Here is a 25,341-nt window from a genome sequence, read left to right as displayed (position 1 = left end):
TAGACTAATCACCTGATGAAGAAGCGTCGCTCCGAAAGCTAGTGTGCTTCCAATTAAACCTGTTGGACTATAACCTGGTGTTGTGTGATTTTTAACTTTGTACACCCCAGTCCAACACCGGCATCTCCGAATCTACACTAGACTAGTTCGCCCACAAGTCAAGTGGAAATTTATTGGACTAAAAATGTGGGCATGCCCTTCAGCATTTGTGGGACTCTTGTGCCTATTGAAAGTGATGCAGGCAGTATCTAAACTAATGTCTACCTCCATTGTACATTTATTGTCTGTCCTTAATTGCCCAGAGGGTTGTAAAGAGTCACACATGGCTGCAGGCCTTCAGATTCCACTTACCTGAGAGACTGCAGGTCTCATCAACTCCCATCCCTGGAGGCTTATGAGATTAGTGCTCTTGCAGAAATAAATCAATTGGTTCATTTTCTTAAATTATGGCACATTCTTTGAGGTAAAGCCAAAAGTGCCTGTAAAATTAATTAAAGTCACTTTAGCCATATTGTATCCAGTAAGGGTAAGTTAAGTACTGTGCCTGTGATACTTTGTGATGCGTTACTCATCTTATCTATGTTGTCAACAAGTGAACAATAATAACAACTTGTCTGCAAAATTGAACACGTCCCCAGGGTGGGATCAGTTGCAAATATTTAAATGTGTCATTTTGGTTGCAAAGACATTAAATGGTACATTTTAAATGCTTTAAAATATAATCTTGTTTCAAAGAACCAAAGTTTTGAATAATGTACTCCAATATTACTAGAAACAAGTTTCAATTTATTTTTACTTAAATTTCAGTAATTTCCTACATAACAACAGTGATTACACTTTAAAGATACAGTTGGTTCTGCTATAATGCGGTAGTTCTGTTTTTGTGCAACCCCATGTTATAAGAAAATCGCGTAATAGCAGCACCATTTAAATGAATGGGGCCAGAATCGCGTTAAAACCAATACACGCTTTAAAAGTGCATGCTTTAGAAACAGTGTCCCCAATGCATCAATCACACTACAGTGAATTTGCATTGTAATAGCAGAATGACCTGTATGTCATTTGCTGTAGATATCTTGCATTTATGAAAGACACTATATAAATGTGATTTTATTGAACTTTAAAACGGATCCATACAGAGATGATGGTTGGACTGTGTGGTTACATTTTTTTGTGATAACCATATTTCCACATTTTTAATCATACTTAGCAAGTCACTATTTTTACATATATGAAAGAACTTTTACTTAAAGCATTTTTTAACATCAAATTTTAAATTTAATAGGTTATGCAATTGTATTGGCTCATGATAGATTTTGTGTTCAGTGATATAAAAATGAGCTGGAGCAGAAAAGAAGCAGTTCTCCTTCTGGACAAACTTTTGCAACCGCAGTAGCTTTAACATAGAAAATGTTCCAAAAGCATTTTACAAAAAAACAAACCTAAAATGAATGCTGATCTAAAGTAGGAAATATTGCAAACAATGATCTTTAAGAAGGATCTGAAAGATAGAGAATGAGTTGAGGTGTAGTGATTTACTGAGGAAATTTGACAGTTGGGCCTATCTGGCAGGAAATGATGGAGAAGAGAGCACAAAATGATGCACAAAAGGCCAAACTCAAAGAACAGATGCAAAGGTTTTGATTGCAGTACTAAAGACAATTACAGAAATTGGGAGGAATGAGGCAATGCAAGAATTAAAAATAAGGGATAAGAATTTTATATTTGTAGCAGTGGGACTCCAGAGTCTCTGCAAATGAGAAAAGTGATGACAAATGATACTTTTGTGGGATAGAACACAAGCAACACAGCTTTTTTAGACGTTGATATTCGCAAAGTGTTTGGGCTTGGAAGCTGACTTGTAGACAATTGGGTTGATTTCTAACTGCTGGCTGCCCCTTTCTTACATGTCAAATGAATGAATGGAAATTGAAAGTTAGACACTTAGCTCAGTTCGCTTGGAATAATTTTAAAGTGAGCCAGTATATGGATTTTACATAAAGCTCATGAAGCTTTCGGCAAAATGTTGCTTAAATATGCAAATTAGGACCCTGTAGAAGCTGCTGTGGGTACAACTCAGGCTATAGTAATCTTCACTGACTCCGAAAATGTGCCCTTCACCCTACCCGAGACCATGAGTTTGGGAGATTTGCATGTACTCATGGAGTGCATGTGCTATTTTGGCACTAATGGGATGCCCACTCAATGGTGTAAGACGTATATTGCTAAAATGCTCACTCTGTATATTGTTAAATTTAAAAAACAGTTTATTAACTACATTGAATGAATTCTGAAAATTTGCAGACAGTAATCAGATAATTGCTACAGTTCAAATGATTATAGGTGGAACTTAATGTAAGCATTGCAGATCCCAGTGGTAGAAGTGGGTGACAGTGCAGCTTCCAGCAGAAGTGGCCAGGGGACCATGATCATGTAAAAACTGAAAGAAGTGCAGATGGTGTAAATAAGAAACAAAAACAGAAACTGCTGGAAAAGCTCAGCAGGTCTGGCAGCATCTGATAAGTGAAATCAGAGTTAACATTTCGGATTGAGTGACCGTTCCTCAGAATTCAACACCGTGATCGTGTAGTGGTTAATAATCCACATATGTGTGGCCCATCAAGTTATGTCAGAAGCCGGCTGGAGAGCAGAAAACATAAATGTGCTTGCCAAAGTCACATGGTAAACTGCTACTCTTAAACAGTAACCAGACCTGTCTGCTGTAATTTCTGACTGCCTATTTTGCAGTTGACAACCAGTTCATTGTGGATAAAAGTATCAGCATGATAAGCTCTGAAAGAGCAAGTGAGTGTCCTCCAGTCTGCACCACACGAAGTAGAGCCATCAGTACCTTAAGTCTCGGAAGAAAACCCTAGGAGGAGGAGGTTTCATAATAGAAAAGATCTCCAAGAGAATTTAGCTCATGGTTCAGTGATGTCACCCTGCAGATCCTCCTGGGGCAGCTGGGGAATGGGAATAGATTTTGTTCCATGCAGATGGCATGAGAAGACTAACCAAGGAAGTCTAAACAGAGATTGCTGCAGAGGTCAGCTGTGGTGGGATTTTATAATGTGACTGGGTCCAATGTCACAAAGGGATCTACAAATTCCAGCAAATTGCAAGGGTGACTCTGAATGTGTCTGTCAAGATATGATGGAGTCAAAGATAGGTGGGATCAAATGGGAGAGGGAAAGAAGGAAATGCCACAGAAGATTGGGCCTCTGGAAGAATGGCGTGTGTGTTTCAGGCCTTTTCCTCTCATTCACTGATACTCCCAGGCAACCTTGAATGGATGTGTGTTAGATAGATACTAGAGGACCTATCATGATTGAGGGATGCCGAACAAGGTGGGGGAGAATGTAAAAATGTCTGGTGACTGCAGTGTTACTCTGCCAGCAGTAGAAAAGGGCCCACACCACCAGGGAAAGAATGAAAAACTGGTGAGGTTTGACACACCTCAAGATAATTGAATTGGAACTGACCAGGAAGCAGGGAGACCATTCTATCACAGATGGAGTTAGTCATGGACAATGGCAGTGAGAAGCATTTGAAAATGAAGTTACGCAGCAAGGGCAGGCCACAAACAAATATTTGTGAGGATTGATTGCAAACTTCAGTTAATTGTCTTTCTTACTTCATGCAGGTCTCAGCAATTCACAAAGGTGTCAGTATTCAGACAAAGCTTCAAACTTGCACTCATGCTCTGGGGTGGGGAATGCTGATTTGTTAATCATTGCTGACCAAATGATTCAGTAGTGCAAATACACTCACCTGGGTAGGAATGAAAAAGCATTTACAGATCCAGGCACTGTCACTATTTGTTCACTTTGGGCATGAACTGTCGTTATAAGCAGATTACATTTCCCTTTTCTCTCCAGGCTGATCTCAGGAGGTCTTGAAAGGCCCATTTGTGTCACCTATGACTTTGTCCACACAGGTGAAGCCTGCATTGGCTCAAGGTCTACAGACTTCTTTGCCTGGCCTTTCAGCTTTGCATGGAGAAGCATAAACTCTCCATCCCTTTCAAACCATGTGTTTGTGACTTGCTTGATGTCACTGTTGGCTACCTAAGATATTCTAAACATATCTCCAGTGAATCCTCTAAAAGATCTGTGTGTATAAAAATTTAACATGGCGATGATCTTTAATATGATTGACATGGTGTTCCAATCTGTTGGGCACACATCATTCTGCAGCCGTGTGTGCAGGTCAATCCCTGAATCCCTTGAATGGGTACCACCTTCTGATCTTGTCACTGGGATAACTGCATGAGTACTCTGTTTAAGCACAAAAGGGTATTCCATCTTCAGGCTCTCTCCTGGATCAACTTCTGCTGGATCCTGGATAGCTATGGGCTGAACTTGCTGGCGCTCCGACTGCGCTGGGTCTACAGTCCCTGGATCCCCCTCCTCTTTTTTTTGCACCTCAAGATTCCCCCATCTCTGAGCTTCCTTTAGATATAGAGTCCAGCGTGGAGTTTTTGTCTCTTTGGTGAGCTCTTCCCCGTTCAGAATTCTGCCCTCAATGCTGGCCAGAAGGCAACATTGCATTGCATCATGGACGTGCTCATGACAAATAAACGCCTTTTCAATTGTCATCTCCCGATGCTTTCATGCAACTTGGCAGCCTCACTGCCTTCCCACCAATTGAAAATTTTTCCGGTCATTCCTGATATTGGACAATGAGCCTCCTGCGTGATTCTATGCCTTCACCATGATTCCCCCTCTAGCACAACCCAAAAAAATTATACTTATTCCAGAATTTGCAGAAGTATTTAATTTTTATTTTCTGTCATTGTACTTCAAAATTATTGGAGGCTAAAAGATTATGGGCATAAAATGATATGATTCAAAATGTGTCTGACTAAGATATGAATATTTGTTTAGACAGTGTTATATTAGTTGATTTTCATGACTTGCTCAAGAAACAAACAAACGTTTTCCAGTTCATAATGATTTAAATTTTAGGGCACTTATTACTTTTGACCAATGTGGTCTGAAACAAAAAGAAAGAACTGACAGAGACCTTTTTGTAGTTGCTTAGTGTGAGTATGGCTGGTGATGCCCAGGATATGTAATCCTCTTTGTTTTGATTGTATGAATGAACACAGCATGTGCCAGACACGGGATGGTGGAATGTGGTGTCAGACAAATTATTCTATTTTTAGTGCACTAACCTTCTTCATATGCTTTCAATCAAAAGCAGGGATTCATATGCATCAGGCAATCAGAGACCGTCTGGAAGTTTGGCCTTTCATTTGCTCTCCGTGGTTTTATTTACAGGCATAAAGCTGAAAATCCTGTGACAGCTGGGTACAGAGTACCAACCAGTTTGCTGTAGCCATGGTGTGGAATTTCACTGTGTGCTTACTTTATTTAACCAGAAATACACTTACAATCCAATGTAAAATAGGGGAAAATCTAGATATTCTAGTTTAAGTTCTGCATCAAGCTTTTAACTGAGGTATTCTTTGTCAAAAGAGATGTGTACGATCGTCGCCAGGTTTATTACTTTTTTAATAATAGATATTTACACTGCAGTTTATGATACTGAAACATTACAATTTTAAATGTTATGAGGGGGAATTTCAGTCTGAGCTAGTTTCAGGTGCATAACCACAATCTCTTGCGCCTGGAAACTCAGTCTGAGAATTAAGCAGAACTGGGGCTTTGCCTTCAACCAGTGAGCTGTGGACTATAATGCATTCTGGTATAGTCCATCTTGTTTGAGACCATAAGAATTTCCACTGGTTCCAATGCCTAATTGGTAGGGTTGGGGAACTGAGCTGATGAGGTTACTTTGAAGCCAGGAGAATGCAAGATCCAATTATTTTCAGTATGCAATCATATACCTTATTGAGGAACAAAATACTGCAAAAGTTGCAAACCTTAAATAGTAACTGAGAATGTTCTAAACACTTGATATTCGCTGTAGAGACAGAAACCAGGTTGATTCTGAGGATCAGTGATTTGAAACTTGAACTTTGTTTCACTGACCTCATGGTTGGATTGTACAATAGTCTTGCAATATGCTCATTCTATGTAGTAATATATGATCAGAAATATTCAAATTTAGTTTCATCACTTGAGATGCATGTTCTGAAATAATCATGTTAAATAATTACAACAGCAGTAGACCATTTTCTACTTTGAGGCAATTGGAGGCCAGAACAGTGGCGTGAACCTTGATTTCTCTGACTCAAGATTTTCAATTTTCAGGAGTAGACTGTCAACTGCAACCAGTTGGTTTGGCTCAAGAGGGAACAATATAGAAACAACCAATTTTTTGGTTCCAGAATTGGCGATCAAAGACTTGGGTGTGGATGAGAAAGGTAGGAATATCCAGCCTGTGAAGAGAAAGCATTCTTCTCTCTCTCTCACTCATTCTCTTTCCCTTCTGTGTGGAGAAGTAAACAAGAATTCCTAGTACCTCGACCTTAAAAAATAGAAACAGAAGTAGGCTGTTTGGCTCCTTAAGACTGCAGCTCTGCAATAGTATCATGGCTGATCTGACATTCCTCATGTCCATTTTCCTGCCTTTTCCCTTGATTCTCCTACTGATCAAGAATCTATCTATCTCAGCCTTAAATATACTCAAGAACCCTGCCCCCACAGCTCTCTGTGGCAAAAAGTTTCAAACACTCAACCCTCAGAAGAAATTAATCTTCATCTCAGTCTTCAATTAACACAACTTTATTCTGAGACTATGCCTTTGGTGGTGGATTCTTCTGTGAGGTGAAACATCCTCTTACCATTAACCTGTCAAACCCTTTAAGAATCCAATATGTTTCAATGAGATCACTTCTCATTCTTCTAAACTCCAGTGATAGAGTCCCACAGTGCTTAGCCTTTGTTCATAAGACAATCTTTCCATACGTGATCATCCCAGTATCTTCTTTGAACTGCCTGTAATGAAATGATAACTTTCCTTAATGGGCGAAATCTGCTCACAGTACTCCAGGTGTGGTCACACCAGCACCTTCTACAGTTGCATTAAGATTTCCCTACTCTTCCCTACTCAAGATCTCAAATCCCTACTTCTATATTCTAACTCCTTTGAAATAAGGGCCAATATTCCACTAGTCTTCCTAATTACCTGCTGCACCCATGTGCTAGCTTTCTGTGTTTTATATGTAAGTACTCCTAAGCCTCATTGTGTTGCAGCTTTCTGCAGTTTTTCTCTATTTCAATAATATTCTGTTCTTGTGTTTCCCTTTCCAAAATGAACAACTTTGCATTTTCCCACATTATATTCCATTGCCAACGTTTTGCCCACTTTCTTAACTGATTAATACTTCTCTGTAAACTGTTTATATCCCTCTCACAATTTGCTTTTTCTCTTATTTTTGTGTCATCTGCAAGTTTGGCAACAGGACATTCACTTTCTTCCTGCAAGTCATTAGTATATCTTGTAAACAATTGTGGTCCCAATTCTGATCCCTATGGAATGCCACTGGTCACAGGTTGCCAACCTGAAAAAGAACCCCTTATCCCCACTCACTGTTTCCTGCCCATGAGTCAATTCTCTATCAATGCCAACATACTCCAACACTATGGGCTTTTATATTGTGATTTAACCTTTTGTGAGGCACCTTGTCGAATGCCTTTTGGAAGTCCAAATATAACACATCTACCCCGTTCTCCCCGTGTCTGCGTGGGTTTCCTCCGGGTGCTCCGGTTTCCTCCCACCGTCCAAAGATGTGCAGGTCAGGTAAATTGGCCATGCTAAATTGCCCGTAGTGTTAGGAAAGGGGTAAATGTAGGGGTATGGGTGGGTTACGCTTCAGCAGGTCGGTGTGGACTTGTTGGGCCGAAGGGCCTGTTTCCACACTGTAATGTAATGTAATGTAATCTAATCTAATCTACTATTTTGCCTCTATCCACTCTGGCTGAGTCTTCCCTGAAAAACTCTACTAAATTAGTCAGACTTTATTTCTCTTTCACAAAGCCATGCTGATTCTGCTTAAGTAGATTATGATTTTCCAAATGTTTTGCTATTACTTCCTTAAAAACCGATACCAGTATTTTTCCAACTATGGATGTTAGGCTAATTGTTTTATCATTACTCATTTTTTGCCTCCCTTTTTGAATAGATATGCAACATTAGCAGTTTTTCAATCCTCTGGTACTTCTCCAGAATCTAATGATTTTTGGAACATTACAACCAATGCATATATTATCTCTGTAGCTCCTTCTTTTAGGATCCTAGGATGAAGCAAAGAGAGCCAAAGGACTTATCTGCCTTGAGTCCCATTAGTCAGTCTAATGCTACTATTTTAATGATGGTGATGGTACTGAATTCCTCCCCCATATTCTTTAGTATTAATGGATTTTTCGAAGTATGTTCCACATAAAGATTGATGCAAAATATCGGTTTAACTCTTTTTGCCATTTCCTTGATTCCAATTTTGCTTCCTCAGACTCATTTTCCAAGGGTCCCTGTGCTCACTTTGACCTGTCTGTTCCTTTTTATATATTTAAGGAAGTGCTTATTGAAAGTCTTTATATTCCTGGCTAGTTTGCACTTGGAATTTATTTTCACTGTTTTTATTATATTTTTAGTCCTCATTTGCTGGATTTTGAATTTATCAGAGTCTTTGGGGCTATCACTGACTTTGACCTCCTTTATATGCTTTTTCTTTCAACTGAATACTCTTCTTAACCTGCTTGGTTAGCCATGGTTGCTTTATCCCTCTCTTAGAATCGTTCTCCTTACTGGGATGTATTTTTGCTGAGTCATGAATTAACTCCTTAAATGTCTGCCACTGCTTGCTCATGGTCATTCCTGCTAATCTATCGATCCAGTTCACTTTAGCTAACTTTGTCCTCATTACATTGTAATTCCCTTAACCTGAGTGAAACACAATTGTTTCTGACCCAAGTTTCTCACTCTCCATACTGAATATTAAATTCTATCATGTTATGATTATACTTCCTCGGGGATTGTTTACTTGGAGGTCATTTATTATACCTATTTCATTACGCATTACCAGATCCAAAACTGCCTGCTCTCTGGTTGGCTCAGTGGCATATTGCTCTAGCAAATTATCCCTATTACTCTGATTTGATCCCAATGTGATTAACCCAATCAACATGAGGATTGAAGTCACCAATAATTATTGCTCTATTCTTTTTACATGCTTCTATTATTTGGTGATGGATAGCCTTTGCCTTCAGAGTGGCTACTCTTTGTGGTCTGTACAATACTCCAACTGATGCAACAACTCTGCTGTTTACTTACCTCCACCAAACAGACTCTACATCGTTTGTTCATAAGTCATCACTCACAATGTCCCCATTTCATTTCTTATTAACAATGCTACTCCAGCAATGTAACCATCTTTCCTGTCTCTGCAAAAGGCCAAATATCCATGAATGTTAAGTTCCTAGTTTTGATCTCCGTATAACCATGTTTCTGTAATGGGATCATTTACTTTACCTTGATTTGCCATTAGTTCGTCTACCTGCTAGTATTTAGTTTAAAGTCCTATATACAACCTTAGTTATGCAACCTGCAGGTCTCTGGTCCCAATATGATTCAATTGGAGCTCGTCCCACCAGAACAGTTCCCTCCTTCACTTGTACTGGGCCAATGTCCCATGCTTTCAAATCCGTTTCTCCCACATCAATCTTTGAGCCATGCATTTACCTCTTTAATTTTGTGGACCCTGTGCAAATTTGCTCATGTTCTATGGAGAGTACTGGTATACTCTGGATCTGTACTAAATGGAGTTTAGAAGGATGAGGGAGGGAAATCACATTAAAACTTTAACAAGGATTGAGAGGCCTGGATAGAATGGATGTTGAGAAGTTGTTTCTACTCTTAGGTGAGACTTGGGCCCAAGTGCACAGCCTCAAACTAAAGGGAGAACCCTTTAGAACTGAGATGAGTAGGAATTTCTTCAGCCAGAGGGTGTTTAATTGGTGAAACACATTGCTGTAGAAGGCTGTGAAAGCAAAGCCTTTGAATGTATTTAAGACAGAGATAGAAAGGTTCTTGATTAGTAAGGGAATCAAGCAGGAGGAATGGTGGAGTAGGCTCAATGGGCCGAATGGCCTAATTCTGTTTTGTCTTACGATCCATGCATCTCTACTTTTTTACTTAGTTAATTTATTTTAAAAATATTTCCTATTTTTTAGTTTGTAACTTAGGTTGTAGCTTTCAAACTAGCAAGTAAACACCCCTCCCCCTCTGTATTGAATTCCCATGCTACACCAAAATCCCCAAACTATATACTCACTTGGGCTGTGTCTCATTCCAGAAGTGATCTCTCCATCTGATCATGTGATGCTTACTAATCCATGCAAACCTAATTACTTGTTCTTTCTCCATAAATTGTACTTACTACAACTCTGTTGTTGAAAGAAAAGAGAGGAAAAACGTCATTCAGATGCATGAAAGGGCCAAATTCTTAACCAATAAATGGAAAACTGTGAATCACCTTATCTCATTAGCAATAAATCAGGAAAAACCAAAAGAAAACTGGAAGAAAACAACTTATTGACATCTATGATCTAGACTGGTGCCAGAACTGTGTTTCACTGACTATTCTTCCCCATCCGTAATACTGGTGTCTTGTTTGTTTGTGTATCTGTTTGTATGTGTATTGGACCTTTAAGAAAGACACAGAGGAGATTCCCCAGGATGTTGCCTGAAGTGGAGCGTATTAGTCATGAAGAGAGACTAGATGGACTGGGGTTGTTTACATAGAGCAGAGAAGGCTAAGGGTGGTCCTGATACAAGGTTTACAAAAGTATGATGGGCATAGATAACATGGATAGGTAGAAATGTTTCCTATTAGTAAAGAAATCAGTTAGCAGATGTAAGGTGAAGGGAAAAAGATTTTAAGGAGATATAGGGGGACTGGTGGCTGCCCGGACCTCAATGCCTGAAAGGGTGGCTAGAGGCAGGAACCATTATAACATTTAAGAAGTATTTGGATAATCACTTGAAGTACCATATTGTACAGGCTCTGGGCCAAGTGCTGGAAGATTGAACTGGCATAGATAGGAACTTGATGACTGTGGACATGCAGGCTGAAGGGCCTATTTCCATGCCATAGATCTCAAGACTCTGACTCTATGACTATAAATGATTAATTAGCAATTCAACTGGTTTATGTTTTGCCAACAGTTTAAAAAACACCGTTTTGGTTGCAGTTTAATTATTTTCTTGTTAATGGGGAGAAAACCTAATGTACACATTTGTTTAGCCTGAATTAGGTAGTTAAATAATATTGAGCAATTTGCTGGTTTAATCAAAGTTTCACAATTGTAATTATTCTGGAAATAGCCCAGTGAGTGGAGACAATTTGAGAGTTGGGCTTTCTCTTCGACATCAGGAGTTGCTGAGAAAAAGTGCATAAAATGCTTTTGTTTTGCTAAAAATGGTTCAAGGCAGTTTTCAAGTGTCATCCAAGCAGAACTAATGATGTCTAAGGGCTTTTGAAATATATTGCCATTCCCTCCATATTACTTGTTTAAAATCCTCCCTAGTAGCATTCTGCATCTACCTACACGAAATGGACTACAGTAGGTTATGAAAACTGCTCACCACCACTTCATCCAGAGCATTTAGGGCTGAGCAATACTAGCTCAGCCAATGAAGCTCACATCCACAAAATGAATTAAAAATTCCGTACTGTTTCACTTATTACATTGATTTCCACACCAAGATCTTCATTCTACTCCAAGTGTTTTTAATACAATTTCATGTAATTTTGTATCAGGGAACTTCAATCCACGCTTGAGTTACTACCTTGTTTTTGTCTAACGAGGTGTCAGTGAGGCATTATAGCTAATAAATGAGGTTCATTGTTTTGAATAATTACATCAAATTGATTCCTTCAGGAAGATGAATACCTAAAATAAGAAGTACTAGGAGTTAATTGAAGAAAACTCAAGTCAACATCTAATGTACCTCTTGGATGAGGTAGGTAATTAAAGTATTCCTTAACTTTCTGACAGTTTTGCATATGACACTGGATTTCATTTTTAAATCACTGATTGGACATGTCCAATGATCCAGCAAAGAAACCAAAGAGTAAGAGCGACTCAATGTCTTTCATTTGGCTTGAGCTTTTAAGCGAGAGGTTCCTTGATGTGGTTACTTTGATTTTTTTTTTACTGTATAGGATTGGTGTTGTTTTGTTAAATTGTTCCTTTTGACATCTCCCATGAAAACTAAAATAGATTGAAGGAGTAATATTTTATAGGTCATATTATTGTTCCAAACAGCAATTTCCCACATGTCTGAAACCCCAAACTGTTATTTAATATATTAATTAATTTTTGATCTGATGAGTGCAATGTTACACAATTTATTCATATACCTCACCAGAAGCATTGTGACCAATAATCTGATTTTGTTCAATGGTAGTGGGCTCTTGCATTCTTTCACATACATTGAAATCAGTCATAAACTTGTAAAATAACCAACACAACTTATCATTCTCTTTACATTAGATTAAAGCTTAAAGCAACCACTTCAAAAGGTTTACTTAAAAGGAAAGGTTAGATCTGAAGAGTTTGCTTGTCCTTTCAGGAGACCATTTAAATGATTCAGTCAGTATCATACAAATATTGTCTTCATGGTGTGATGGAATTTTATGTGCAAAAGATTGTTAATTAACCCTAAAATTATTTTATTTTTATCATCATAGTTTAAGCATAATAAATTAAAATGTTTATATTTCTCTCTTTCCATGTGAGCCCACACTGTCTCCCTTGACTCTTGGTTTTTAAAAGTATTAAGAACTTAAGATGCACTGTATGGCAGATTTTGCATTGATTTCGGAAGGACTGCCTCCTTAGACAGCTTTCACCAACTCATTGTCCACATTTGATTGAAAATCATAAGTAAGCAGCATCTCTTTGATGTGGAAAACTTGGAGGTTTAAAACTGAACTGATCTGGAGAAACACTTTGATGTTGCATTTGTGGGTGCTGGACACTGGTATAGTTATTCATTTTGAATTAGCCTCCGTCATATGCAACAGACATTCTGGCTGTTTTTAGTTCATCAGTTTTGTTTGATGTAGATTTTTTTTTCAAAAGAATATATAAATTTTATGTTCGTTTGAGTGATTTGCTAGAAATATGAAATAGAGTCATTCTGTTTTACATTTTGTTAAGTTATTTTTTTTTGCAAACATCTATATAAGACTATAGGAGCAGAATTAGGCCATTTGACCCATCGAGTCAATTCCACCATTCGATTATGGCTGATATGCTTCTGAACCCCAGTCTCCTGCTTTCACCCCATAACCCTGGAATTCCCTTACCAATTGAGAACCTATCTATCTCTGTCTTAAATACAATCAATGACATGGTCTCCATAGTCTTCTGCAGCAATGAGTTCCACAGCTTAACTATCCTCTGACTGAAGAGATTCTTCCTCATTTTGATTCTAAAATGTCGCCCTTTCACTCGAAGACTGTGTCCTCAGATCATAGTGTCTCCTACTAGTGTAAACATTTTCTCCATGTCCACTCTATCCAGGCTTCTCAATAATCTGAATGTTTCAATTATATCTCCATCCTTCTTAACTCCATCAAGTACAAACTCTGGGTCCTCAACTGCTCCTCATATGACAAGTTTTTGATCCCCAGGATCATTCTTGTATACCTCCCTGGACACCTTCCAATGATAGCACATCCTTCCTTATATATGGGTGGCCCAAAACTGCTCACAACATTTGAAATGTGGTCTGACCAGATCCCTATACAGCCTCAGCAACACATCTTTGCTCTGCCCCTCTTCAAATGAGTGCGAACATTGCCTTTGTCTTCCTAATTAACAACTGAGCTGAAAATGTGTTGCTGGAAAAGCGCAGCAGGTCAGACAGCATCCAAGGAACAGGAGAATCGACGTTTCGGGCATAAGCCCTTCTTCAGGAAGGGATTCTTTCCTGAAGAAGGGCTTATGCCCGAAACGTCGATTCTCCTGTTCCTTGGATGCTGCCTGACCTGCTGCGCTTTTCCAGCAACACATTTTCAGCTCTGATCTCCAGCATCTGCAGTCCTCACTTTCTCCCCTAATTAACAACTGAACCTACATATTAAGAAAATCTTGAACTGAGACTCCCAAGTCCCTTTGTGCTTCAGATTTCTGAAACCTTTTCCTGTTTAGAAAATAGACTAAATTTCTATTCTGCCTGCCAAAGTGCATGACCTCACACTTTCCTATGTTGTATTGCATCTGCTACTTCTTTGTCCACTCTCCTAGCCTGTCCAAGTCCATTTCCAGCACCACACTCTGACTCTGATCTCCAGCATCTGCAGTCCACACTTTCTCCAAGTCCTTCTATAGCCTCCGGGTTCCTCAATATGACCTGTCCCTCCACCTATCTTTTTGTCATCTGCAATCTTAGCAACAAAACCCTCAGTTCATTCATCCAGATCATTAATGTATAACTTGAATAGTTGTGGTCCCAACGCCGATCCCTGTGGAGCTTTATTGGTCACCCAGCTACCATCCTGAATAAAACCTCTTTATCCCTACTCTCTGCCTTCTGCCAGTCAGCCAATTCTTTCTTAATTCATTGCCACAGAAGGCTGTGGAGGCCAGATCATTATGTATATTTAAGACAGAGATAGAGATAGGTTCTCAATTGTTAAGGGGATCAAAGGTTATGGGGAGAAGGCAGAAGAATGGAGTTTATGCTCATATGTCTTATGGCCTCTGTCTATGCCATTATTTTGCCCCTAACACCATGGGTTGTTATCTTATTTAGCACTTCCTGTGGCACTTGTCAAAGGCCTTAAGGAAGTCCAAATAAATCATGCGCACTAGCTCTCCTTTGACTAACTTGCTTGTTATCTCCTCAAAGGATTCTAAAAGATTTGCCAGGCATGACCTCCCCTTGACAAAGCCATGCTGACTCAACCCTATTTACCATGCACTTGCAAATACTCTGTAATCTCATCCTTCATATTAGACTCCAAATTCGTACCAACAGCTGAGGTGAAATAGGTCTAACCTTTCTATAGTGTCCTTTCTTCTGCTTCTCTCCCTTTTTAAACAGGAGTGTTACCTTGTAACTTTTCTGGTAACACACCCTGACTCCAATGATTCCTGAAAGATCGCCACCAATGTCTCCACAATCTCCTCAGCTATCTCCTTCAGAAGCCTGAGGTGTAGTCCATATGATCCAGGTTATTTATCCACCTTCAGACCTTCCAGCTTTCCCAGCACCTTCTAAATGGCCACTACACTCACCCCTGACCCCAACTCTCTTCTGGTCTGGTATGCTGCAGGTGCATTCCACTGTAAAAACTGATGTAAAGTATTAATCAGTTCATCTCCACATTTCTTTCTTCTCCACTACTACTTCTCCAGCCTCATTTTACAGTGATCCACTGTCTACTCTTCCATCTCTCTTATCTTTTTATATATCCAAAACATCTCTTGCAATCATCTTTTAAATTACTAGCGACCTTACTGAAATATTTCCTTTTCATTATCATTTTTTAAATTTACCCTCTGCTTGTTATTAAAGGCTTCCTAATCCTCTGGTGTCCCACTAATCATGACCACATTGTATGCTTTTTCTTTTTGCTTTTATGCTGTCCCTGACTTTCCATGTCAGCCATACTTATTTCAATTTCCCCTGAGTATGTTTCTTCGTCCTTGAGCTGAATTTTTGCTGTGCTGCCTAAATTACCCCAGAATCACCTGCTAATGGTGTTCTGCCATGTTCTCTGCTAGGCGCCCCTGCCAATCAACTCTAGCCTCTCATCCCTCAAGTCTTTGTAGTTACCTTTAATTCTGTCGTACTGTGAATTCTATCGTACTGTGGTCACTGCCCCTGAGGGGCTTCTTCACCTTAAGCTCCCTAATCAAGTCTGCCTCATTACACATCATCAAATCCAGAATTGCCTGTACCCTAGTGGGCCCTACCAGAAGCTGCTCCAAAAAACCATCTCATAGATATTCCATAAATTCCTTTTCTTGAGATACGCCACCAACCTAATATTCCCAGTTCACTTTCATATTAAAATCCCCCATGATTATTATAATAGTGCCTTTCCTACATGTCTTTTCTATCTCCTGATTTATTTTCTTCCCCAGGTTGTGACTACTGCTAGGAGGCCTATACACAACTCCTAACTGGGTCTTTTTCCTTTTGCGGTTCCTCAATTCTACCTGCACAGTTTCTGCACCTTCCAACTCTACATCACTTTCTTGCTAACTTCATTTCTTACTAACAAGGCAATGCTGCTTATCCGCCTTGGATTTTTAGCTCCCAGTCCCTTGACTTCTTTGTGGCCATGCCTCTGTGATTATACATGCCAATTTCAATCTCCGCTACAAGCTCATTTACCTTATTTAGGATACTGTGTGCACTTAAGTATAACACCCTCAATCCTACATTAACTGCTCCCTGCTATTACTAGTTTCCGTATCTGCAGTGCCTGACATTAGATTCCTGACCCTTATTTACTCTGAAAACATTAATAACCTCTGCTGAACCCTCCTTCCACTTTAACCTTTTCCCTAATTTTCCATGCAACTGAACCCCACTCCCCTCTTCCCAACTATCCACTAGTTGTGTGATCCACCAGGACTCTGGTCCCAGTTGATTCAGATCCTGTTGGAACAGCTCCCTTCTTTCCCAGTACTGGCACCAATGTCCCAGGAATTCAGTCCTGTTTCACCCGCACCAATCTTTGAGCCATACCTTTACCTTTTTAATCTTATTGACCCTGTGCCAATTTACTCGTGGCTCAGGTAACCAGCTGGTGATTATTATCTTTTTGGTTCTGCTTTTCAATTTAACCACAAGCTGCTCATATTCCCTCAGCAGAACCTCTTTCCTCTTTCTACCCATATCGTTGGTACCTACCTGGACCATGACAACTGGATCTTTTCCCTCCCACACCAAGTTACTCTGCAGCCCAGATGCGATATCCTGAACTCAGGCACCAGAGCAGGCAACACAGTCTTTGGGACTCTCGATCCTGGCTACAGAGAATATTATCTATTCCTTGCAGTGTCCAAAGCTCAGATTCCAGCTCATCAACTCTGAGCCGGAGTTCCTCAAACATCCAAAATGTGCTACAATGGGGTCCACCAGCTCCCACATCATGCAGTTATAACACATCACCTGGCTTAGAATCTCTATTTTATTTACTTAGTTCATAATTTGATTTTAACAAAAATTTGTACAGTTCCTCCTAATGTTTCTCCTATTTACCTTCAATCTGAATGTAACCTTTCATGTTAGTCAAATTAGTAGCTATCACCAAGCAATGAATTTACAGTTTACCTGTGATATCACTCTTTTGACCTATGATCCTAGGCTTTATTTATCCTGCTAAACAAAACTTAAAAACTATGAGCTACAAAAGCAAGCAAAAAGCATCTCTTTTTGTTGCCTCTGAATTCCCTATATAGTCACTCGGGCTGTGTCTCACTCTGGATTTGATCTGGATTTCCTGACTGTGCGGAGCTTAAGAAGAATCTTCTGAAGAAAGTTATAATCAGAGTTTGAATTTAAAAGAAACCATATCTCCTGACTGATAAACCATTAAAACAATTAGCTTTGCCATCCTTCGTTACTGCTGCTGTTGACAAAGTATGGATGTAATGTTTTTGCCCATTTGTTATCCTTTTCTTGGACAAGCAGACTAATAAACAATGATTAGATTTTGGAAACCAGGGCAGGTAGTTTGAATCACTAAATTTCCTGATTTGATAGAACTGTGTCCTCAATTATCATAATCTTCGCTCCTAGGAAGCAGGTACAGGAGTTAGATCTGCCAAGACCAGAAACTGAGTTTGGTAGCCACAGCTGTGTGTCACAGAGGTTGGATAGAAAGCCTGTCTTTTTTTCACTGGGACCTCAGCTTAGGTTATGTTAAAAGCTGTTAGGTCCTATAGATATCATGCTGCCTCAACTCCCTCCCCTGCTCATAATGCCATCACTATGCCATCCAGTTCTACTGAAAGAGCCCTTACACCTATCCTTATCATGCATGCTTGGCTGAGAGCCCAGACTCATGAAAGAATATGGTTCTATTTTGACAGCTGGAGAGAACTGTTGACTCTGCTAGGTTGACATCTTTAAGTGGTTGTAATGAATTGTTCTTTCTGTGACCTCTTTTGTCAATGTCCCAGTGTTTGTTTGCATAAGATTAAGTTGTGAAATGTTTGAACCCATTCTTATTTATGCTTTGATCGTCTGATTGATACTTTTATAAGGTCTGTAGAAACAGCAGGTTTTATTTTTCAAAAGAAAATTTGTGAATCGATGTTACTTTCTGAGCAATTCCCACAAAATCCATTGCTACACTTCATACAGAACCAGCAAACCGCTTTGATTACTGTTTGAATGCATATGGAAGGGCTCTGAGTTGATTTGGAGAATCTGGGAGGCCACGGTGGGTTGGGGGCATGGGTGGGCATTAAGAAAGAATAGAGAACAAAGAAAGGTGAGGGGTCCACATGTAATTCCTTGTGAACTTAACAACTTTCTGGATCTACCCCATGGTTCCTGATTCCTTTGAGACACCATAAATCATAACCTGATTCCACAAACAGTGCTTGCCCTTGCAATGGAATTGTGTACGTTGAGAATGCAAGGTGAGGGCTTGCTACCTGCATCCTTATCCCATGCCAGCAAAAATTATTGGCACTGGGAAAGTGGGTGCGAATCCCTGTACAATATCCGCCCACCATTTTTAAGTGCACCTGGAGTTTTTCCAACTTCATGAAAATCTGGGCCTGTATCTCACTAATTAATGGATGGATTTCAACAAAACTAGCTGGGTCATAATTGGGATATGTTCCAAGGAAAAATGAATTTGTTTCTGATGAAACATTGAATTCCAATCTGGAATCTTGCAATTTTTTTTTAAAAGGACCCTTTAACATTGGGAGAAAAAGATGCCATTGAGAGGTTGTAAAGTCAAGAAAATGGATTTTCTTAAAGTCTTGTAAAATTTAACTGCACTGTTATTTTAACTCTTTTTCTATAAGGTAGTTAGTCACATGCTGCCTGCTTGGCTATCCGAAAGCCTTCCTAGCAGGAAGCCTGCTTCATAAGGTTGAAGCTTACAAAGGCAGGTTGGTGGACTGGAGGAGTGGGAGAGCTAAAGGGAGTTCCAAATGACACTTGTGAATGACAGAGAGGGTTTAGATTGCAGGATGGGCTTCATTGTGGGATAGTATATTAAATGGAGATCTTTCAACTTCCCAATTGTGGTGGAATAGAAGTCTTTGGAATGCAGATGACTGGGGTGACCTGATTAATTATGGGGTGGCTGATAGGAAACACGGTGGTGAGAGAGGACAACAGACAGGTTACAGGGAGTATGAAGTGTGTATGGGTTAACTTGCATGCCGATGTTCTCTGCACCACATAGATCATATGGACCCTTTAAGTTACTGACTATTCCGTAGTCGTATGGTCATCTTTACAGATACTGGAATGTGTGACCAACTGCTCCTCTTGGGTAGAGACCTGCTTACAAAAGGCTGCAATTTTCTGCAACTTACTGAGAGAGACTGAGGCTTCTATGGCACTGTTATTTGAAGAGATCATATAATATGTAGCTTCCTTGCCACAGAGAGCTCTTGTAGGCAAGATGTTGAGATAGGTAGGTAGCAGTGGAATCTAAATCATTTCTTATACCTGACGTGGTTGTTCATCACAAAATATTTGGTGAATATAGACCAAAGTAACTGCTGTAAATGCTTGCTGTTGACTTTGGTTGATCCCAGACTTGCTGAGTTTAGCCTTAAATTGTAACAATCAGGTCAGTTCCACTCAACAATGAGCACTCTCCCTCACTAACCTGGTTATGCAGTACGGAATGTATGTGCTGGCTGGGGAACAAAAACTAAATCCAGTATGAAAAAGGGACTCAATTGTCGATTAATTAGACTCACTTGCTTTCCTACCAAACCTGACGGAGTGCTCCCTGAACTTGGGGAAAACTGGAAGATGGCAGGATAGTGTTGGGATCCCCATCCAAAATTGATTTTGGGACCTTTAACTCAATGCCCATACAGAAAACTGGAAGGTACTGTTGAAGGAGTTGGAGACAATTTTCTCGAAAGGATAAATTTAAGTTTATGGTCAGACTTCTTCTGAGAGTCTGCGTACTAACACATTAACTTCCAATTTCAGAAATTGACATTGCAAATGGACCTTGGCAGTCCATGCACTAAAACAAAAAAAACTAGAGCTAGTATTGACCTGAATGAGGTGCTGTAGTGCATCCTATAGATATCACACAGTGTATCAGTAGTGAAGAGTGTGAATATTAATGGTGGTGGATGACGTGATAAGCATTGCGATTGCTTAGATGATGTTTTGTTTTCTCTGTGATGTTGGCAAGACAAGTGAAGAGTATTCCATTTCATTCCCGACTTGGAGATTTTGGATAGATTTTAGGGAATGAGGAGGTGAGTTCTCCTCACTGCAGATTTTCCAGCTTCTTTCCTGTTTATGTAGCCACAGTACTTGTATCGCTGCCTCAGCAAAAGGATATTTCCATCTGACATTGTGTGAGTTGATACCATTCCTGTCCAAAGTTTAGACAATCCAAATGGTTTCTCAATATTGCACTGGATGATCTGCACTTGCAGCAGATATTAAGTTGGTGGCCTGAATAACTTCCACAAATTTGACAATGATGAATTTTTTTGAAAATATCTGATTTTGCTGTATTTATCAAGGAGCTGTGAATAGTTTTATTTTATATCTTGAAGGAAAATGCTTGAAGGGAATGGTGATTGCGATGACAATTAGCAGGAAGTGCTGACTTATTCTCTAATTCAAAGTATAACAACCTAAATTTATTTTTTCAATTTTTCATGTAGATTTAAATCTCTTAATTAAAGTATGCTGCTAATACCTTATCACAAATGGATGATTTGTTTTTATTTTAGTGTTGTTAGAAGATAGAATACATTCTGAGCTATTCTGAGTGCAAGTAAAATCCACATTAGCCTTTAAAGGGAAAAATGGATAAATATTTGAAAATTGAAAATTAATCGAAAATGTCTGGAGATTTGGATAAGTAGGTAACTTGTGGAAAACTGCTACAGACATGATGGGTGGGGTTTAACCACTGAGACAGTGGCAGTGTTAAAAGTAGTTATATATGGTAGGATGGAGCTCTATGTTGTCAGTATTCATGTGGAAACTAAAGCTTTTTTTTGCATTATGTTACAAAGGTTTAGCATGAAAATGAGAAATAGCAAGGATCCAATGATTGAATATATTGGTGACTGCATTGCTATTGTACCATTTGGCATAGTAATTAGTATGAATTCCACTTATTTTTCATGTATAAAATAGGTTTAAAGCATACCACTTTCGTATTGGGGCAGCCTGCAAGCACACTGCACAAGCATTTGTTGTATTACTGTATTTGTAGGTTGTGTAAATGGCTGAAAATCCATTATTTGATCATCTTCCACTGACCACATTGGAGTTTGACAGGATACTTTTGTATTGCAGTTCATGGACCAATACATTTGTGCCTAATGACTTCTTTTGTCTGCAAAGTGATATGGGAAAATCATTGAGGTAGTCTGCAGAAACTGGCTAAGTGGCCATTAAAGGGAAATCAGTGGTAGAATTTTGAACTTTTGGCCCAAAGTTTAGGTTAATGGGGGTCCCAATCTCAAACTCTATTGGGAGCAGTCACCAAGCAGCAATTTCCCTGAATTGCTGACTTAATGGCCAGAAGGTATACTCTGTTTAATGAAACTGTATGGTAACACAGGGCAAAGTCATGATGATTTCATCAAGGGGAGGTCATGCCTGACATAATCTGCTAGAATTCTTAGAGGAAGATTGTGGACATCAGTAAGGTTGACAAGGTTCCCCATGGTTAGCAAGGTTAGATCTCATGGAATACAGGGAGAACCAGCCATTTGGATACAGAACTGGCTCGAAGGTAGAAGACAGAGGGTGGTGGTGGAGGGTTGTTTTTCAGACTGGAGGCCTGTGACCAGTGGAGTGCCACAAGGATCGGTGCTAGGTGCACTACTTTTCATCATTTATATAAATGATTTGAATGTGAACATAGGAGGTAAAGTTAGTAAGATTGGAGGTACCTCAGACTACAATGGGATCTTGATCATATGGACCAATGCGCTGAGGAGTGGCAAATGGAATTTAATTTAGATAAATGTGAGGTGCTGCATTTTAGAAAAGCAAATCAGAGCATGACTTATACACTTAATGGTAAGGTCCTAGGGAATGTAGCTGAACAAAGAGACCTTAGAGTGCAGGTTCTCAGTTCCTTGAAAGTGGAGTCGCAGGTAGATAGGATAGTGAAGAAGGCGTTTGGTATGCTTTCCTTTATTGGTCAGAGTATTGAGTCTGGGAGTTGGGAGTCATATTGCGGCTGTACAGGACATTGGTTAGGCCACTTTTGGAATATTGTGTGCAATTCTGGACTCCTTCCTATTGGAAAGATGTTGTGAAACCTGAAAGGGTTCAGAAAAGCTTTACAAGGATGTTGCTAGGTTTGGAGGATTTGAGCTATAGGGAGAGGCTGAATAGGCTGGGGCTATTTTCCCTGGAGCATCGAAGGCTGAGGGGTGACCTTATAGAGGTTTATAAAATCATGAGGGGCATATATAGGACAAATTGACAAGGTCCTTTCCTTGGGATGGGGGAGTCCAGAACTAGAGGGCATAGGTTTAGAGTGAGGGGGGAAAATATAAAAGGACCTAAAGGGCAATGTTTTCACACAGAGGGTGGTGCATGTATGGAATGAGCTGCCAGATGAAGGGGTGGAGGCTGGTATAATTACAGCATTCAAAAAGCATCTGGATGGATATATGAATAGGAAAGGTTTGGAGGGATATGGACCGGGTGCAGGCAAGTGGGGCTAGATTGGGTTGGGATATCTGGTCTGTTTCCATGCTGTACATCTCTATGACTAATTATCAAGCAGGCTAGACCAAGGAGAGCCAATGGATATTATCTACCTGGACTTCAAGAAAGCCTTTGACAAGGTGCTGCACAGGAGGCTACTGAGTAAAATAAGGGTCCATGATGTTAGAGGCAAAGTGCTAGCCTGGCAGAAAGCGGAGAGTGGGGATAAAGGGGTCCTTCTCAGGATGGCAGCTGGTGCCAAGTGGTGTTCCACATGGCTCAAGGTTGGGACCACAACTTTTCACTTTATACATTAATGATCTGGATGAAGGAACTGAGGGCATTCTGGCTGAGTTTTCAGACAATACAAAGATAGATTGAAGGACAGGTAACATTGAGGAGGTGAAGAAGCTGCAGAGGGATTTGGACAGGTTAGGAGAGTCGGCAAAGAAGTGGCAGATGGAGTACAACGTGGGAAAGTGTGAAATCATCCACTTTGGTGGAAGAATAGAGGCATGGACTATTTTCTAAATGGGGAGAAAATTCAGAAATCTGAAGTGCAAAGAGTTCTAGTCCAGGATTCTCTCAAGGTAAACTTGCAGGTTGAGTCAGTAGTTAGGAAGGAAAATGCAATGAGTGCATTTATTTTGAGAGGATTTGAATATTAAGCAGCGATGTACTTCTGAGTCTCTATAAGGCTCTGGTCAGACTACATTTGAGTATTGTGTGCAGTTTTGGTCCCCATATCTCAGGAAGGATGTACTGGCCCTGGAGTGTGTTCAGAGGACGTTTGCAAGAATGGTCCCAGGAATGAAAAGCTTAACATATGAGGAACATTTGAGGACTCTGGGTTTATACTTCATTTAGATTAGAAGGATGAGGGTGGGATCTAATTGAAATTTACAGAATATTGAATGGCCTGGACAGAGTAGATGTTGAGAAAATGTTTCCATTGGCAGGAGGGATTAGGACCTGAGGGCATAGCCTTATAATAAAGGGAAGACCTTTTAGAACAGAGATAATGAGAAACTTCTTCTACCAAGAGTGATGAATTTATGGAATTCATTGCTACAGAAGGCTGAGAAAACCAGGTCATTGATTATATTTGACTGAGATAGATAGGTTCTTGAATATCAAGGAGATCAAGGGTTATGGGGAGAAAGTGGGAGAATGAGATTGAGAAACTTATCAGCCATGATTGAATGGCAGTGTATACTTGATAGGCTGAATGGCTTAATGTCTGCTCCTGTGTTCCTATGGTCTTATGGAAACAGAGGCAGGCAAACCTTCAAGACTGCAAGAGTATGTAAGGGAGAGATTCTGTATCAAGGAATCCTCTCAACAATTTAAAAAAATTATAAACTAAGGCAACAACTATTGGGCCAGTATTGTGGAGGTGAGCCTCTCCAGAGAGTGGCTTGTACATGCACCTGTGGCCAGATAAGTGAGGAGGGCTCCAAAGTCTGCCTGGAAAATTGGCCCCATTTTATGTTGCTGGGAGACTGCCTCCAGGCAGCTGGCTTATTCCAATGCCTTGGGGAGACACTTGATTGGTCACTTGTAACAAAAGGACCTGAAAATCCCATTTAGTCTCAGATCACTGACTTTGATTGGACTTACATTTATGTTAATTAACTGCCTGTTACTTGTGCCATAGGATAGTGCTGGCAAACTGGCACACGAACTGGTAGTGTGAAATTGTGTCCATCTACTTCTGTTCTTGCCTCCATATCAAGTGGAGAGTATCAGGGACCATGGATAATGCTTGGGGTCATGTTGGCATTAATTTTACATGGAGAAAATAAGGGGCTATGTGGAGTGGCTACTGCATGACTTGGCATTCAGTTGGCATGGAGAATATGAGGGACCAGAAGGAACACCTGGGAGCTGAAAGAAACCTTTTGAACTTACCTCTAGAAAGGTTTCTGAATCCAGAGTTCCTCTGACAGAATATGAAACGTGATTCATGTAGAAGGTGGGTCATCTCAAAGTGATGAAAAGTGCAGGGGCTTAGAAATGCCAACCTTTGTCATGTTGCTGGTTTGATTGGGAATGTATCAGGTTTGAGTTCTGCCTGCAGGTTTTAAATGACTCTCAAGTTGCCCAATGCCTTGAAAATACAATTTTGTTTTTAAGCAATGGAAATATTTAATTTTTTTGAGTTGTTCTACAGCTACTTTTCACTGTTAAATCTCAAAAATACGTTTTATGAATTATTTTTATAGACAATAGGTGCAGGAGTAGGCCATTCTGCCCTTTGAGCCTGCACCACCATTCAATATGATCATGGCTGATCATCCTTAATCAGTAGCTGAAAATGTGTTGCTGGAAAAGCGCAGCAGGTCAGGCAGCATCCAAGGAGCAGGAGAATCGACGTTTCGGGCATAAGCCCTTCTTCAGGAATGAGGAAAGTGTGCCCAGCAGGCTAAGATAAAAGGTAGGGAGGAGGGACCCTTTTATCTTAGCCTGCTGGGCACACTTTCCTCATTCCTGAAGAAG

At 39.9% G+C, this 25,341-nt stretch overlaps 1 protein-coding gene across 16 annotated transcripts in view; it reads left to right on the top strand.

Moving 5' to 3' along the window:
- kcnq1.2 (potassium voltage-gated channel, KQT-like subfamily, member 1.2) overlaps window positions 1-25,341 on the top strand; it is a 590,999-nt gene that overhangs the window by 163,942 nt on the left and 401,716 nt on the right. For 4 of the 16 annotated variants that reach the window (XR_006314489.1, XR_006314490.1, XR_006314488.1 and 1 more), the window contains exons 16-17: window positions 6,219-6,331; window positions 11,850-11,931. The exons of 11 other annotated variants lie outside the window; for them this stretch is intronic. The gene's annotated coding sequence lies outside the window, so the exon portion shown is untranslated. The remainder of the gene's footprint in view (window positions 1-6,218; window positions 6,332-11,849; window positions 11,932-25,341) is intronic. One more of the 16 variants, XR_006314492.1, reaches the window with a different exon arrangement.

The sequence above is a fragment of the Chiloscyllium plagiosum genome, chromosome 19 (genome assembly GCF_004010195.1).
Source record: "Chiloscyllium plagiosum isolate BGI_BamShark_2017 chromosome 19, ASM401019v2, whole genome shotgun sequence".
Taxonomy (NCBI): domain Eukaryota; kingdom Metazoa; phylum Chordata; class Chondrichthyes; order Orectolobiformes; family Hemiscylliidae; genus Chiloscyllium; species Chiloscyllium plagiosum.
This window is presented reverse-complemented; position numbering and strand designations above follow the sequence as displayed.